This window comes from Panthera onca, chromosome C2 (assembly GCF_046562875.1).
Source record: "Panthera onca isolate mPanOnc1 chromosome C2, mPanOnc1 haplotype 2, whole genome shotgun sequence".
NCBI lineage: Eukaryota > Metazoa > Chordata > Mammalia > Carnivora > Felidae > Panthera > Panthera onca.
The window spans coordinates 157,759,932-157,778,494 of NC_138347.1; the positions used below are offsets into that span (position 1 = coordinate 157,759,932).

The 18,563-nt window shown below is 51.4% G+C and overlaps 1 long non-coding RNA gene across 1 annotated transcript in view; it reads left to right on the forward strand.

Annotated features, from left to right (window-relative positions):
* Nucleotides 1-13,827: 13,827 nt before the first annotated feature.
* LOC132682851 (uncharacterized) overlaps nt 13,828-18,563 on the forward strand; it is a 33,861-nt gene continuing 29,125 nt past the window's right edge. Inside the window, exon 1 of the long non-coding RNA XR_009611896.3 lies at nt 13,828-14,820. This is a non-coding gene — a long non-coding RNA (uncharacterized LOC132682851). The remainder of the gene's footprint in view (nt 14,821-18,563) is intronic.

Genomic DNA, 18,563 nt, shown 5'->3' on the forward strand with positions numbered 1-18,563 from the left:
ACTAGGGGCGTCTGGGCCGCTTAGTGAGTTAAGTCTAACTCTTGGTTTCAGCTCAGGTCATGATCTCACAGTTCATGAGTTCAAGCCCCGCGTCAGGCTGTGTGCTGACAGTGCAGAGTCTGCTTGGGATATTCTCTCTCTCCCCCTCTTTGCCCCTCCCCCACTCACTCTCCCTTGAAAAGTAGATAAATATTTAAAAAAAAACAAAAAAAACTATTTGGAGATGACCAGGGCTCCAACCCATTATTTTGAAAATTGCTAACTGGAAAAACAAAGCATTTATCCTGAGCATTTTGTGGATCCACTTGACCTGATAAGGGAAAGTTCTTCACGTGAGAGTCATAGCTAGATGTCAGAGAAACGATAGGATTAACAAAGCACCATTTTGTCACTTCTAGTGAAATAATGGACCTAGACTGCTGAAAGGTGAAAGGTTGATGGGAAACGTTTTGTTGAATGGCCCGGGTTGAAAAATGTGAACCCAGTGGTCGATCTTAGTGTTACTAAAAAAGGAACAGCCAGAGGTTAATGCCTCCAATGTGTTGCAATAGCAAGGACCCAACACCAGCGGTGTTGAATGAATTATTGGCCAAAACAAAACTTGAATGTAATCAAGCCTCCACGTCGGAAGATCAGTTTGTAAAGGTGTGGGATATTGAAGAACATGGTCAACAGCACACGAAATCCAGAATGTGGGAAATTCCACAGGACAGATTACCCAGCTTCTTCAACAAATTGCAGGTGTAAAATAAAGAATGGATGGGGGCGCCTGGGTGGCTCAGTCGGTTGAGCGTCCGACTTCAGCTCAGGTCACGATCTCACGGTTCGTGAGTTTGAGCCCCGAGTCGGGCTCTGGGCTGATGGCTCAGAGCCAGGAGCCTGCTTCTGATCCTGTGTCTCCCTCTCTCTCTGCCCCTCCCCCATTCATGCTCTGTCTCTCTCTGTATCAAAAATAAATAAACATTAAAAAAAAAAAAAAAAAAAAAAGAATGGATGGTTGGACTTAAAGACTAGGGAACATAACTTGTTTGCATCCTGATTTGAACAAAACCATCTTAGACTTTCTTTGAGACAGAAAAATTTAAGATGGCTTGGATATCAGATGATATTAAATAATTATTAATTATGGTGGGTAAAATGATATAGTGACTACATTTGTTTTTTTTAAAGCCCTTATCTATTAGACACACACACTGAAGTCTTTGTGGTCGAATTTATGACTGAAAATACTTAGGAAAAAGAGGGCAGGAAATAAAATGAGCAGGATGTTATGTTGAAGCTGAGTGACAGATATAGAGGGGCTTATATCGGGGGTTATTATTCTGTTCTCTGATGCATGCTTAAGAATTTCCATAACAGGAATTTAAGGATGGACGAGAACGGGGAGAGATGGAGACTGCCAGTATAGACAACTTTTTTTTTTTTTTTAGAAGTAAAGAGCAGCCAAGTGTTAATAGTAGAGGGGGAACCTGATGAATGACCCAGCAGAGAGGGGTGGGGGGGAAATGGTGTTGCAGGAGAGAATGGTGGGGGTGATGCACTAGCAAGGCTGAGGGCAAGTAGGAATTCCCACATACTTTCGGTAGGACTGTAAATAGCTATTACCCCTCGGCAGGTAATTTATATGGTAAAATTATAAATGTCACCTGACACAGCAATTTTGTTTCCAGTTCTCAGTCTCACAAATACATCAGCACCAATGTGCAAAAAACATCTACAAGATGTTTATTGCAACATTGCAACATTAGAAGTCTGGAACCCAATATCTGCCTAAATTCTAATACATTCATACTCTGGAATAGTATGCAGCCTTAAAAATGAGGTAGGTCTCAATATATAAGCGTATCAAATCATCCCGTTGTGTACTTTAAACTTACATTATATGCCAGTAACATCTCAATGAAGCTGAAAAAATACGAGGTAGATCTATAATGTAGATCTCTAAGTGAAAATATGGAAAATTTTCAAAATATCTTTAATGAAAATAATGAAAAAGAATTCAGAATTGTGTGTGTATAATATACATATATATCACACACATACATATATGCACACATATATAAATACATATAGAAGAGCGTGTGCCTCAGAAGTTACATAAGGATATACTTTCATGCTGATATAAAGAGACATTTTTGGGAGGATAAACATGTACATGAGTTTGTTAATAGCAGTTAGCTTTGAACAAGGGCAAGCCTGTTTTATATGTTCTTGTAAATTTCGGAACCTGGTGTATTCATTGTTTTGGTAAAAATACATAAATAGGAAAGAAAAACCCAACACCTTGGCTAATGCTAACTAGGTAAGAAAGTAACTTACCAGTTGTGGTGTTATCTGTGTGGATGTGCAGACCCAGACTCGGGGAAGAGGGGCAGGCGTTCAGAGTTGGTAAGGCTCTAAGCCTCAGTGATTTAATTAGAACTGAGCTCTAAAGTCACAATTTGTCTGCCTCTGTTCTAAAACAGAAACACGGTCCCGACAGGAAACTGCCCTCTTCATTTGTTTAATTTTGCATACACCTGTAGCAAGGGGCATCTGAATTAGGATATATATAGTTCTCTATACTTCTAACTCTACTATATATAATATATATAAGTCTACTAAGATAAGATATATCTAAGTCTACTATATATAATATATATTATAATAGACATATATGTATATATCTTGATGTCTCTACCTTTTTCTCTCTCTCTCTCCCCATCTCATATGCACCACCATATCTCCTGCTATTTTAATGTTAAGTTAGAACTGATTAAAATGTATTTTTCTGTTTTCCGGCTGTAGCCTGGCTTTGGGATCACTTAATTAGATCAGCTCCCAGATTTAAGATTGGAGAACATTCTTAGCAAGTAGTTTTCCAAAATGAATGGGTGAGGAATTCTAGTCCACCGTATGTTTTAATCCTTCAAAAAATTCTACATATTCAAGGCTTAACAGGTTTCCATGAAGAGCCCATTAATTGAAAATTTAGAATATCCCATGCCTACTTTTTCTTTAGTAACCGTTGCAATCGTCCTGAGGGAGGGGTCGCTTGGCTGACAGACGTGAGGGCTGGGAGTTCCAAGGCAGTTTGGCCACATTGCAGGACACTGGACACTCGTGGAGACAGGGCCCCCTTTACTCCTTGGTAAACTCAGACACGTCAGTCACAATGACCAGGGTGGGGAGATGAAGTGCGTGACAGACATCGCCGCTGTGTCCGTCGTGTTGATTGCAAGTTGCGTCCTTGTTTTGTTATCTGTGAAGGTTTTTATAATTGGAACATAACAGCCACGGGAACAATTGAATGGGGCGACCAGGGTGCCAGACGCGAATGACCGGCATCTCACCTTCCTGAGCCAAGCAGCTTGCTAGATGCCTGCTGGCCTGCGAGAACCCCAGCAGGTCTTTTTTTTTTTTTTTTTTTTTTTTTAAATTTTTTTCAACGTTTATTTATTTTTGGGACAGAGAGAGACAGAGCATGAACGGGGGAGGGACAGAGAGAGAGGGAGACACAGAATCGGAAACAGGCTCCAGGCTCTGAGCCGACAGCACAGAGCCCGACGCGGGGCTCGAACTCACGGACCGTGAGATCGTGACCTGGCTGAAGTCGGACGCTTAACCGACTGCGCCACCCAGGCGCCCCCCCAGCAGGTCTTTAACACCTATCTGCTCAAGACTTGAAAGAGCTGCTTTCCGTGAAGTGGGAGAAGCACCAGGGTAAGGGGGTCTGGGGAGTCCAAGAGAGCAGCGGGGGAAGGCCTCATGCTGACGGACGGCTGTCCCGTCTCTCCGTGGCGCTCTTCCATATCAAGGAGGTTTCCGTGATGCTCTTCGGGGAGAAGCATCTCCTCCGTGCTTCCGAACGACCTCTCAGCTTCGTGTGGCCGGCACCGAGGATTCAGGCAGCTGACACATCTTCTTGGCAGATGACAGACTTCCTTGGCCAAGACAGACGCCACGCCCTCAAGCGCAGCCTGTTTTGGCAAAAAAGCTAAGCATGAGATGTGGACCGTGCCAGCTCTCAGAGCCGCCAAGCACAAACTCTCGTGTGTCTGAGTCATCGAGGCTTCTTGTTACAAGCGCACAGTCGAGGCACTGTACCCAAGAGAGTCTGATTCTGCAGATCTGTGGGTAGGGACTGGGAATCTACATTTTCAGCGGGCGCCCCTCCCCCCCGCCCCCAATTCCTCAATACGTCGGAGCGGGGAGTGTCGATTCTGTGGTTCATCAGTCGGTTGGGTTGGACTCGACTTGCAGACGCTGTTTCTCGGCGGCCGCTGAGGTCTCATCGGCTGTGGTCTGCCCTCTGCACACAGCCAGAAACGGGCAGAGGTCACAGTCAGACCTGGGGCTCCGGTCTGTGGCTTTGCAGGGCTCCCTCCTCATTTTGCAGTGGCCGTGCTTGCCCTGAACTCTGTCTTCTGCTTCTTAAAACCCAGACTCCCGGTTTTCCACCGGAGTTCTGGGCCTCTCCCCACCTTGTGGCTTCTCTTAGGCTAAGAACTGGGACTTAGCTGTTCGCTCCCAGACTTTGGGAATCACCGTCCCCTAGTGTTCTTTCCGTACAAGCTTGAGACTTGGCTAGGTGGAGGCGGGCTTTGCTGTAACACACACTTGCGTGTTATTTCTGTACCTACTTTACTCACCCTCAGACTGTTGTGGCCACATCTAGCGATCCGTGGATGTTTTGGTTTACCGGAAAAATGTAAATAAGAATTAGCCCAGGCAGGAAAAGCAGTGTGGGTATTTGCACTGCTTTTAGAGAATGAGGCCCCACACTTAGCTGAGATGAAAACCAAATATAGTTTGCCGTCAATATCCCGTCTGGAAACCACCATTTCTGTCTCCTCTCTCTAAGGCTGCCTTTTTTCTTTTTTTTTTTTAAGCCCGTCTATCCTGAGCTTTCAGTGGCCTCACAGGCCTTGCTCTCCCTGCCACCGAGGGCTCCAGAAACTTGCAACATTTCACTGGTACACTGTTCCGGAGGCCTCTGCCCTCTCTGGAATTTACTTCTCCTATTTATGGTTGGAGCCAGGCTGGTTCGCTGTCATCCAGTAGCCTTAGTGCCGCAAATTTTTACGAAGCCGACAGAAGCAAAACGGTTGAATTCTTGAGGAATGCCAGATTCGACTTCGGTTGGTGGAGAGGTGCAATATTCTGCCTTACTCGGAACGCCGCGGCGTCAACTGTAGTGGAAGATTAGTGAAGGCTTAGTAGCCTGGAAGCCGGCAACAGGCTCGAGGGGTGAACGCTTTCAAACTTCCTCATTGCTGATGGAGACTATTCCCAGTCCCCTAAAACTAACCCCCAAAACCCTAAAGGGTGATCACGCTCCTGACACGTTCCCTCCGCATCTCCGCCGTCCGATGCCGATCACAAAGGAGTTTGAAAATAATGATCTGATCTCAGAAGGGGTTTGTTTACTATGCTGATTCGGAGGAGGGAGGATCTGGAATTCCGGTGATCACAGTCCTGTGACCTGTGAATTGGGGCTCTGACACGTACCTCATCATTAATCTTTGGCCTGGGGGGACAGGAGCCGGTCGTTAGGTCAGAGGTCGCACACATACCTCTCCTCCAACTACCGGAGACACCGCTGAGAGCCCGGAAGAGGAATAAGGCCTGAGCGCCGAAAACAGCCACCACTGAGCCTTGAACGTAAGACCCCGGGTGCAGGAAGACGCAGAGACCCTCCCTCAACACTCAAGCAGCTGGCATTCTCACCACAGATGGAAACTGCCCTTTTCAATCTGCTGGGAGGCTTGTAAGAGCAAGGGTTTCCTGGCTCCTGAGAGACTGGGCAGCAAGGAATAAGCTGGTGCCTGTTCCACCCTGGCTACCAGTTCTGTGGACCTCATAATCGCGTGGGTTCCATCCTAAGGCCAATGTGCAGCTGCGGAAGTGTGTATGAGGAGGGTGGGGGTGGGACAAGGTACATTTAACAGGTATCTCCAGGGGCGCCTGGGTGGCTCAGTCGGTTGAGCGTCCGACTTCGGCTCAGGCCATGATCTCACGGTCCGGGAGCTCGAGCCCCGCGTCGGGCTCTGTGCTGACAGCTCAGAGCCTGGAGCCCGCTTCGGATTCTGTGTCTCCCTCTCTCTCTCTCTGCCCCTCCCCTGCTCATGCTTTATCCCTCTCTGTCTCAAAAATAAATAAAACCATTTTAAAAAACTAAAGAAAAAAGAGTGAGAGCAAAATAATGATGCTCTTGAACTTGCAAAATCCCAGCCGAGGCTGGATGTACAATTTGTGGGGCGCAAAATGAAACAGTGGAGCCTCTCGTTAGAAACTATATTAGGAATTTTAGCGTGGCAACAATGGCAGAAGAGTCAGAGTCACTGTGATGCGATGAGGGAAAGGCTGCCAGCCATTGCTGGCTCTGAAGGGGCAAAGGGGGCCCGAGTCAAGGAACGCAGGCAGCTTCCAGAAGCCGGGATGGCAAAGAAGTGCGTTGTCTCCCAGAGCAGCCTGAGGTAACACACCTTGATTTTAGCCCAGCCAGAGCCATTTGGACGTTGGGACCCCAGAACCGTAAGACGATAAATCTGGGCTCTTTTAAACCACCGACTTGGTGGTGACGGGTTACAGCAGCAGTGGGAAGTTATTTTGCCCTCGGTGACAGAGATAGACTCTCAACTAATACAAAATCAAAGCCGGGACAAAATAAATACTCCAAAACGCTGGGATGGAAATTCAGTTGTCTGCCATCGACACGAGAACAACGCCATCAAACGAGTTGTGAAGCTTTCTTCACTCGAACGTACGTGTTCTACATGTATGTGTGCCAGCCAGGGAGCTAACTAAGTGAACAGGACGGATGAGCCTCTGGTCTTGAACGTGTCCCGGGCACTTAAGGCTGGGGAGAGGAGCGGTTTAAAAGGCATTCGTTTAGGGGCGCCTGGGTGGCTCAGTCGGTTAAGCATCCGACTTTGGCTCAGGTCACGATCTCGCGGTCCAGGAGTTTGAGCCCCGCGTCGGGCTCTGTGCTGATGGCTCAGAGCCTGGATCCTGCTTCCGATTCTGTGTCTCCCTCTCTCTGACCCTCCCCCGTTCATGCTCTGTCTCTCTCTGTCTCAAAAATAAACATTAAAAAAAAATTTTTTTAAAGGCATTCGTTTAGATCCACGTAAATAATTACAGCTCCTAGGAGCACTGGGATGCACACTCTGGGCGCTGCCGTTGAGACTCTGTGGCTGGAGGCCAGGGACACGTCGAAGAGTGGATCTTCAGCTGGGGGACAGGCTGCAGGACGCGGCCTCCCTTCTCAGAAAAGGGTGAGGTGACCTCAGCAGGTGCCGCTCGGAGCTTCTGCTCTGGGGAAAGATGGACTGACGGCCCCAGAAGCGGCCCCTCCAGACCCGCCTCTGTGTTCCCCTCGAGGCCACACTTATCCCAGCCAGCCCCAGCCAGTGACCGAGCGTGGTGGGGGGCTCAGCAGCCAGGCGTCCCTGCCTGACGTGGGGCTCGCCCAGCGGGCACTCCCCGGCCACTGCCAGAAGCCTTCCTGGAGCCTCACCGTGGTCTGTGACCTTCATGTCTCGTTTCCTTCTTCTGTCTTCCCTTTCGCACGGGTCAGCCCGCCCCGCCTCCTCCAGCTCCCTCTCTTCTGGAGGCGTTTTCCTCTGCAAAGGCCTTGAGCACCTACTGCTGTGTGACAAATTACCACAAAATTAGCGGCTTAAAGCAAAACAGATTTATTATCTCACAGCTTGTGGATGAGGAACCTGGGCACGGGGTCACTCGTCCTGCGCCTCAGGACCTTTCCCAAGGCTGCAGTTATGACGGCGCCCAGGGTGGGGCTCTCATCTGAAGGCTTGAGTGGGGAAGGACTTTTCCAGGCGCACGTGGTTGCCGGGGGGGATTCAGTTCCACTCGGCCTGATAGATGGAGGGCTTCCGTTCCTGCCTGGTTGTCAGCTGAGGCCACCCTCAGTCCTTTGCCATGTGAACCTCCCCGGTGTGGTCACTCCGCTCACCAAAGCTTGTAAGCTAAGAAGGCAATGGAATGGGCCGCCAAGACAGAAGTTACGATCTTAGGCGCTGTAATCACAAGAAGTAACACCTTCTCAGCTTTGCCAGGTTCTGTTGGTTAGAAGAAGTCACGTGACTCCCCCACACTCCAGGGAGGGAGGGGCTCACACAGAGGCGCGAACACCAGCTAGCAGGGGTTGCTGGGACGGCTTTCAGCCTGCTTGCCGCCGTGTGCCTTCTCAGTAGGGTCTGCCAGCTGCCGGAGACCCGGTGGTGCCCTCGGTCTCCAGAAAGCCCTGCCTGGTCTCCCTGAAGTCGGCAGAGCAAACGTCTTGCCCATAAACATCTCGCGTGGGTTCAAAGGCAATCATGTAGCCACTATTTGTCAAATGAACATATCGATGTGTTGCAAATGAAGGCGGCTTTGAGAAAACAGAGTCTGGCACCGCTAATAGGTTGTTTTAGATTTGCATCATAAAACCGATTTGTCAGTTTTGTGTATTAAAAGGTCAAAATTTCAAGCCATGCAATTAAAAAAAAAAAACAAAAGAGCTTAAACATTCAAGAACAAAATTTTCCACAGTACACCCTTGTGTTTGCCTTTCACATCTGGACCATTGTCCTAGTCTTGCCCTTCTCGGCCATTTACATTGGAATCACGTTTCTCTCGAAGAAACTGGAACAAATACAGCACTTCCTTTTAAATGTCCTTTTCTCAGAGAGAAAAAAACATATTTTTGGATACAGAGATACTTTTCCACAAGAATAGTGCCACAAAATTTTAAAATACTGTGTGCAAAGCGCAGTGACTGCGTTAGGTGAACCCCCTCCATTCGTGCCTGTTAGATGACATTCGTTGAGAATTGATTCTCTAACACCGCCGCCGGGTTTTTCCCGGCACAAGAATCAGGCCGGTGCTCACCCTGCAAAGCCGTGTCGGAAAGTCAGGAAGCCCGGACTCTTGTCCCAGCTCTAGCACAGATGAGCTCCCCGTCTGTACTACGGTTTTGTTGTTTGCGGGAGGAGAGGTTCAGATGAAAAATCTCTCTGAGCCTTTCAGGGACCTGTCAGTGCACAGTGAGCTCTCAGGGGTGAACATGATTAGGTGCTGTGGTTCTCCAGCCGGATCCCCTTTACTGGGCTTGTGCCAAAGGAGCCATAGACAATATGTAGAGGAACGGGTGTGGCTGGGAGCCAATACAGCTTTCCAAAACCAGCCACCCAGTCTGTGGGCCAAAGTTTGCCCACTCCTGTGGACTTGAGCAGTGCACAGACTGCACCATCATACATGACATGCACATCATACATTACAATCTAGACGGTGCTACCCTGGGAATGGCTAAGTATTGGGGCCCGGACAGCAGCACCCTGGTCCTTGGTGGGGTGGGAGTGACGGAATGTGGAAGGACCTCGGAGAAGAAAGTGGGATGGCCACCTAACCTGCCCAAAGGTTTGTGCCCTCCAGGAAAATCAGGCTCTCCGCAGGTGACAAGAGGGTGTAGGATGACGTGAGGCCCTGTTTCCCAGGGTGTGAGGAAAGCAGGTGGACCTGGTGACCTGCTCTCATGGCATCTGGCCACCCTGCTTCGTAGGTGCAGCTCTGCTCCTGCGTGGAAGCGGGGTGCGGCCGGGTCAGCATTACAGAAGGAAACCCTCGCGTGGCAGCACCACACGTGTGGGAATGGACTAGAAAGGTCTTAGTCCTCACTTCCCTGGAACTCCATTCCTGGGCTCCCGGGGCTGTGGGCCAGTGCAAAGCCGGTTAAACCTTCGGCTGTTCCCAGCAGCAGCTACTCCAGCAGCCCAAGAACAGGACAAAATGCAGGAGAGAGATTGAAGAAGGAGCTGCTTTGAGCGGATCGGGCCGGGATTGGATAAGGCGGGTGGAAAACGCGTTTGTCTGACAAGCTCCAGGCTGCTGGCAAAGCCCGTCGTGAGGAGTTCTGCCCAGCACGTGCTGGGACGCAGTGCCATGCTCAGGAGTCGGGGGCGAATGAGACGAGGCTGGAAGAATGGACGTGGGCCAGGGAGGGAGAGGTGGGGAGAGCGAGGAGGTCCTGCTGGGACAAGGGTAAGGCCGTTGCTTCCCGGGAATCCGGTCTGCTCAGCAGGGCCGTGAGCATTACCTCCCAAGGGAGACTCACGGGCCTGGTCCCGGCGGGGACAGAGGCATCTCCCCGTGCTGCTTTTAAAATCCTGATCTCGGCTGTGGAGCGGGGGACCCTTCACGTGGCCGTAACGTTCATACCGCTTGCCCGGAAATTAAACTCAAGCAAACTTCTCATCTCTTGCTTTGACTCAAGGCCCCGGGGGTGTCCCGCTCCGAAGCTGGCCGTGTACTCAGGAGCTGAAGGGGAATAACTCAGGAAAGTCTACGGACTGATCACCACCAGGAAGGGGGAACCAAAAATAGTTTTCTAAAAATGATCTCCAGAGAAAGGAGCCCTCTCAGGGCTTCTGAGACCTGCACAGGTGGGCGGTTTCATGGAGGCAGAGGAAAGCCCTGCATTGAAGCTGGTCACGTGGCAGAGTAGCCTTGGGGTTCGTGTTAAAACTTCCGAGGCCCAGCCTACTGAATCAGACTCTCGGCACGGAGGTCAGGGGTCTGTCTTTGCCGAGTTTCTTGAGTGCGTCGGACGTGCAGCCTGGTTTTTGGAATCCTGGCCTACGGGCCTCTCGAGACTTCTGCGGGCCCTGGAACAGAGCTGAAGTGACTGCCCCCAAACTGTGCCCATGCTGCCCCGGGCCTCTCTGCCCGACTCTGCTACGGTCTGGCAGACGGAGCCAGGAAGTTCAGGGTTAGGACGCGGTTCCTGCCGCCAAGAGCCCCCAGTACCGTGTTTAATCACGGCACCAGCCGCGTGCCTTCCACCCCCACAGAAGGAAGGGAGGGGAACCAGCCCTCGAATGGAGCAAACACGACGAGGCTGCGAAGGGACTGAGCTGTTCCACTGCGTTCTGTTGTCGTTGTGCTTGTTGGTTTACATGCCGACGAAAATCCAAAGGGGCCGTGTCGTACCGCTCTCAAAGGCAGTTGATACAAGGGGTCCTTCGTTTCTATGAGCACCTGCAAAATTCTATCAGCGAAGTCAGAAAGTGCACAAAGAGAAAGGAGAGGAAGTTGGAAGAGTTGGAAAATGTGCTAAATGCACGCGGTGATGAAGACGGTGTGCCAGGCAGAGCGACGGCAAAACCCACCGTCCGATGGTCACCACGGAAGGCAAATACCCGGCTGGACATACAAACTGGAAGCACATTCGGGTTAGAATGAAAACGTGTAGGAACAGAGGATTAGATCCAGAAAATCACTCAGGCAGAGCATTTAAAAAAGGCATAGAACTATCAGCATTTGCTAGACTTCTCCGGTGAAGCCATCTGGGCCTGGAGGTGTCTTTTTGGGAGCTTGTTAATTACAAACCCAACTTCTTTCACGGCCGAATGGTCCTATAACCATTAGAGAAATTGAATTCAGAATGTAAAAGCTCCGGAAGAAATAAGCCTCTTCTGGTTTCAGCTGTGACGTGTAGAGGACAGAGCAGTCCTTACTCCCGCCCTTAAGAGAAAGCTGGAAAACCCAGAAGTCCAGGGTTTCTCTAGGACTCCTCACGGAACGGAGGCCACAGGGCAAGCTGCCACTCTAGAGCCAAAGACTCACGGCCAGAGGTGGGTTTACTTGGAGCAGAAGCTAATGTAAACTGGGGCAAGAGGATTTTCAAGGACAAAACAGACAAAGGGATGCTGTCCTTGGTAGATAAAGGACTTGTACCTGCGGGTAGGGGCTGGGCACAGATTCCAGAGAGAGCACACGCCAGTTAGACATTAAAAAAACGCTCCAGACAGTTAAGAAAAAAATGTTCTGGGGCACCTGGGTGGCTCAGTCAATTAGGCGTCCGACTCTTGATTTCGGCTCAGGTCATTATCTCATGGTTCGTGAGATCGAGCCCCGCGCTGGGCTCCACGCTGACAGTGCAAAGGCTGCCTTGGATTCTCTCTCTCCCTCTCCCTCCCAATCTCAAAATAAATAAATGAACTTTAAAAAAAATGAAAAAAATGTTCAAATTAACTCATGATGCAAGAAAAGCAAGTTATATCAAAGAGCTAGGCTTCTGAAATTCTTGCTAAGCTGACTGGCGTGCACATATTCTCTGGTGGCCACATTACGGGGTCACATCCTTTCTAGAAGGAATTTGGCAGCCGGTGTCACAGGGACCTTACGCACTGGGTGCCCTTTTCCCTGGTAACTCCAATTCTAGAAAATGCCTGGAGGAGACAAACACGCTTCAGGTCAAGATTCACACACAGAGATGTTCGCCTCAGCACATTCCAAATGCTGGTGAGAAGCGGGTGTGTAAACAATTTATGGAACATATACTATAATGAAGGTTGAGGATCCATTAAAATTCTGCTTAGAAAAAGTTCTTAAAAATTTGATGAAAATGCTTATGGTAGAGCGTCAAGAGGAAAAAAGAATACAGATGCGTGGCAGTCAAAGGAAATAAGATTGCTTAAAAGCAATCAAAAGGAAATATATAAAATCTTAAAAGAGTTTATGTCTGGGCAGTAGCTGATAGGGTGATTGGAAAATACAGATACATGTTTTACACACGACGGGTTCAATAATAAACATGCATTTTTATGTTGACTTCCAAAAATCTTTTTTGTTGAGCTTTAAAAACCTTTTTTGACTATAAAAGTAAATCAACTCAGTGAAAGTTAATTAACTCGAACAATGTGTTGAAATAATTAAATTGATAAGAAAACTCATTGAATTTTTAAAAAGCACTAAAACTACTTACTGTAATTATATAAATTCTATATACACAGAAAATGATTTAATGATGGGAAGAAAAGGAGACAGGGTGGGCAGTTAGCCCCTGTAGACACCAGTGTGTGTGTGATAGAGAATTTGCGGGATTCCTTTATGCATGCAGATCAGAGAGCAGTACTTTGTCCGTTCTTCTATTCTTTTAAAAAGCATTTGAAAGGCAGAAAAAATGACCAATTCTAACTCTTAGATTCAACAAACGCCATTGTCTTTGCCATGTTCGGATTCCCTTCTTTTTAAGAACATAAACATCGTGGACACGTTTGAATTCCCTCCTTACACCCCCACCCCCTCCAGCTCATCTTCTCCACCCACCGTCTCCTGTCACACTCGCACCTCCTTTGTCGGTTCTCTGCTTTCCTACCCCGAGAAGCTGTCAGAGTTCTGGCTCTGATCTCCATTCATTTGTGCGCCCAGTGCAGCAGGGGGTGCGGGGAGAGGGGTGTGCAGGGCGCCCGCTCCCACCCCCACGAGCCTGTCTGTGCAGCCTGGCCCGCCGCCTCCCTGTGACCATGTACATCAAAAGGAACCCCCCCCCCCCCCCCACTCAGAGGCCCCGGGAAGCTCCCCCTGCCCCTCCCGTGACGAAGTGACCTGGAAAAGTCTTCTCCCACGGGACAGCCTCTTCCTTGGTACCAGAGGCATCTGGGCTGCACCCTGTGGCCACTTTAGGCTGGGGGGTAGCAACCCCCCCATCTGTCCCGATGCAGCAGCCCGTCTTCCTAGGCTTCCTTTTAATTTTTTTTTTTTTACATTTTATTTATTTTTGAGAGAGAGAGAGAGAGAGAGAGAGCGAGCGCGCACAAGTGGGGGAGGGGCAGAGAGCGAGGGAGACACAGAATCCCAAGCAGGCTCTAGGCTCCGAGCCATCAGCACAGAGCCCAGTGCAGGGCTCAAACTCACGAACTGAGAGACTATCACCTGAGCCGAAGTCGGTTGCCTAACTGACTGAGTCACCCAGGCACCCCAAAATGTTTTTTTTTTTTAATTTTGTTTTATTCACTTTTGAGAGACAGAGAGAGACAGAGCATGAGCTGGGGAGGGGCAGAGAGCGAGGGAGACGCAGAATCCCAAGCAGGCTCCAGGCTCCCAGCTGTCAGCACAGAGCCCGACGAGGGGCTCGAATCCACGAACAATGAGTCATGACCCGAGCTGAAGTCGGACACCCGACCGACTGAGCCCCCCAGGCACCCCTCTGGCCTTCCTCTTGTTGTCTCGGGCATGGGAAGTTTGAGGAGTGGTTTCCCACATTACTTCCTTCGGGCACGGGAAGGCAGGGAGAAGCTGGGGGCCACTATGCCTGAATGCTGGGTTCACTTCTCATTCATCAGGGACTTATGGAGGCTCGGGGCGCTTGGGTGGCTCAGTCGGTTAAGCATCTCTTGGTTTCAGCTCGGGTCACCGTCTCACGGTTCGTGGGATTGAGCCCGTGTCGGGCTCTGCACTGCACAGGGAGCCTGCTTGGGGTTCTCTCTCTCTCCCTCTCTCTCTGCCACTCCTCAACTCGTGCGTGCACCCTCTTACTCTCTCTCTCAAAATAAATAAATAAACATCAAAAAATAAAAAGATTTACGGAGCCCCTACTATACCAGAAGCTCTCTCCTGGGCTCGGGCAACACCGTTTTGAGTAGACGTAAATGCAGTTTCCTGTCTGGATCGGTTGCCTCTAGCCCATTGTAATAAGTTACCACGGACTTTGGCTTAAAGCAGCACAAACTCACCGTGTGGTAGTTCCGGAGGCAGACATCCAGATGTCGGTGGGGCTGGTTTCCTCCGAAAGCTTCCGAGGAGAGCCTGCTTCCAGCCTTCTCCAGCTGCAGAGGCCGTCTACGCTCCTCGGTTCGTGTCCCCTCCTCCACCCTCGCAGCACCTCCCTCCTGCCTGCCGCTACTTCTGCCCTCCCATCTCCTCCTTCTGACCTCTGGCTCTCTTGCTCCCCCTATAGGGATCCCCGTGATGACACGACGCCTCGTCTTGGCTGATCGCCCTACCTCAAGAGCCCGAAGTTGATCACACCCGCAAAGCCCTCTTTGCCAGCAGGTACTGTGTTGCAGGTTCTGGGGATTTGGAGGTGGGCATCTCTGGGGAAGGGGGCACCGTTCTGCCCACCACCCCGTCCCCACGGCAGCTTTCACCCGGGGAGCTGCTACATACATCACGGCAAGTGAAAGCGTGGAGGGGCGGACGGAGGCATCAGGGAGGTGAGGGAGTGACCCTCAGGCCGAGGCCTGGAGGCTGAGGAGGACTCCTCACGCAGAGTGGAAAGGGAAGGGCAGTTCGCACAAAGGGAGCGGCCCTTGCGGAGGCCGGGTGGCAGGACAGGGCTGGGTCAGGATGAGGGACTATTTGAAGCTTGCCGGGCAGGAGGCGGGAGAGGAGGCAAGAGAGGCCCGAGACGAGGCCAAAGGGGAAAGCAGGGGCCAGACCCTTCGGGCCTGAGGGATTTGGTTCCGGGTCGCTTCCTTAACGTCAGTGGACGGGCGCAGCCGGGGATGACTCACTGACTCGCGTCCCGCCGCATTGTGTGGGAAAGATGCCGGGAGGGCGTTCTGACCTAGGCCTGCGTGATGGACGGAATAATGGCTCCTCTGGTGACGTCGGTGCCTTAATTCCCGAACCCTGTGAACACGCTGTGCCCACGGCAAGAGGGAAGAGTAGGTCGCTAATCAGCTGACCTTAAAGTGGGGAGAGTCGCCCGGATTATCAGGCGGGCCCGATGTAATCACGAGGGGCTCGAAAGGCGGAAGAGGGACACGGGAGAGTCAAAGTCACGGGGACACGGTGGCACAGAGCCCTCGGCCAGACGCTGCTGACTTTGAAGATGGGAGGGGGCCACGGGCCGGGCAATGCCAGGAGACAGACCCTCCACTTGTGCCTCTGGACAGGGGCATAAGCCTTGTGATCTTGATTCGGAGAGACCCGTTTTGGACTTCTGAACTCCAGAACTAGAAGATAGTGAATTTCTGTTGTTTTCAGCTACTAAATCGGGGTCATCCGTCCAGCGGCAAAGGGAAGCTAATGCGTCCGGGAGGCTCTGGGACGCCACTGAGAATTTAAGTGCGGGCGTGGGCAGTGGCCAAGGCAGGGGTGGCCATTGTTCTTTCAGAGACCTTGATCCTGGAAGTTTGGAAGCTGAACAGGTGCTTTGAAAAGGGTCCCCTCTGCCAACAGTGCTGACGGGAACCGGGACCCTGAGGAAGTGAGAGAAAGGGGGTGAACGATGTGTGATGCAGAGAACGAAGGAGAGGACGGTCCTGCCTCCTCCTGGGGGGTGGGGACGAGAGGCAGGAAGTGAGGGGACAAAGGTACACACGTCTGCCCAGGGCTCCAATGCCGTGAGCTCATGGGGTCTTCAACCCCATTTTATAAAAAGGAATTGGAGGGGGCGCTTGGGGGGGCTCAGTCGGTCGAGTGTCCGACTTCGGCTCAGGTCACGATCTCACGGTTGGTGGGTTCGAGCCCTGCGTCGGGCTCTGTGCTGACAGCTCGGGGCCTGGAGCCTGCTTGGGATTCTGTGTCTCCCTCTCTGTCTCCCCCTCCCCCGCTGGTGTTCTCTGTTTACCAAAAATAAATAAACATTAAAAAAAAATTTAAAGACGCGAACAGAGCCTTGCTGAGAACTTCAGCCCCACACGTGGCATCAGAATGTTCCTGTTCGTGTGGCAGACGCGAGCAAGGACAGCGTGGCCCACAGCCCCTGGCGTAACTGTCTCGCATCTGCCTAGCCCAAGGTCACAGCCTACACTTGGCACTCGAGCCAGCCAAGGGTACAAAAGCCTAGCCGTGGGGGCCAAATGTGGACACTGCCAGCCCATCCTTGCCCTTCGCAGAACCAGAATACGTCTCTGGACGGTGAGCACAGTCCTTGCCGAGAAGGAAGCTGTGGTTGGGGCCGAGGGGACTCGGCTTTGCCTTCTAGGCAGGGCTTTCTCCCTGCTGCTTTTGTTTTTAGCGCAGAAAACACAGCGAGGCAGGAGACCCCTCATCCTTCACTGCGTGTCTCGGCTTTTGTTTTCTCTCTTCTGAAGGTGACGTGTGGGCGCCTGTGCGCGTGTGTCTTGATAAGAGACGAGAAGCTGAGCCCTTGGGCCTGGTGACCCTGGATTCCTGGGGAAGCAGCACCGGCCTGCCTGGCCGAGCCACGCTCCGGCCTGCCTTCGGCCTCTGCCCGCTGTCCGTCTTCTCTTCCGGATCCTCCAGCCCCCCCGCTGCCCGCAGGTCACACAACGAACCTAGAGCTGGGCAGGGGGCATCACGTGATCATGTGATTCATGGTTCACGAGGGAAATGGACATTGTCCCCTCAAAGGGCAGAGAGCCACTCATCCCCGCCCATCAGACCTGCCTCCTGGCGCCTGCCTCGGCCCTCTGGCGAGGAAGAGGACCCGCTAGTCACACCGCAGCTTGTGAGAACAGAAGGGCGCGGGGCGACCGGGCAGCCACGAGTGGAGCCCCAGAAAGCTATGGTAGGGATGTGGATCCCAGCCCGGATCACTTTTCTCCGTCGATCCCTGAACACCTTACCAGAAATCCCACCCCTAAATCTGCAGGGATTTAGGGTTTCTGCTCCACATGTAAGGAGCTTGGAAGTTGCCATCTCATCCCAACAAGTGACAAGCCACGGAGACTGAGATCCACAAATCTTTGGGGATCCATGAAAGGGAGGAGGACTCAGGGCAAATCACCGCCCCTGAGGCTGGGGAGGCAGGTGAGCATGGTGGCCTTGGCTTCCCTGAGAAGGGACGAGGAAGCATGGTGGGGGCCAGCGCGTGGGTGGGATAAGCCTCCACTTCCACTATAACCGGCCAGTTGCTGGAGCTCAGGGGACACAACCCCACGAAGGGGGGTCCCCACAGTATTGTGGCGATACTTGCCTCCAGTGGCTCCTATTGTGAGACTTACCTCCGTGGCTCCACTGGTCTCCCACCACAAATATCTGGGAAAAAATCAGGCTCCTGGCACAGGGAGGGATAAAGGACCATTTTTCAATGTGCCGAGCACTCTGCCTTTCTTAACAAGACCAGTTCTCAGGGGAAGCTACTGAACCAGAGCCTAAGTGACTTGGGGGAAGGTCAGTCCCCAGCACCGGCCCACTCCAGCCATCCGTTCCATCCAAGTTGGGAGGGGGTGCGAAAACTGAGAAACTCTTGTGAAGTGCACGGTCCAGAGGCGCTGGCTCACGGGGAGACCGAGCCCGCCCCCAGGAAGACGGGGGCTCCCCCCTCCCCCCACCTCGCCAGCACACCACCAAAGGCCCATTCACACTTCCTCTCACCCAGTACCTCACTTCTGGCTTGAAGTAAAAAGCACAAGGTGCAGCAAGAGACAGAAGCACGACTTGCGGAGTAGACCAAGCGGTGACACCAGACGCGACGGGGATATTGGCGTCATGAGGCCAGGAATTGAAAACAGTTGGAATTCACATGCGAGGGCTCCAGAGGATAAAGTAGGCAGCACGCAAGGGCGGGTAGACGATGGAAGCGGGGAGGGAAATCCCAACAAGGAACAACAACAGCAACAGCAACACAGAAAACGAAAAACGGAAAACAATGGAGATCAAACACGGACAGAAACAGAGAAAGCTTTGACGGGCTTCTGAGTCGACTGGGCACAGCTAAGGAAAGAAGCTTGGGGCTGGAGGACATATCAATAGATTCCTTGAAAACCGAAAAGCGAGGAGAACACAGACTAGAAGAAGAACAGAGTATGCGAGGAGCTTGGGACTGTGTAACACGTGTGTAATGGGAAGAAAATGAAAACTTTTATGCCTCTTCTTTTTCATTG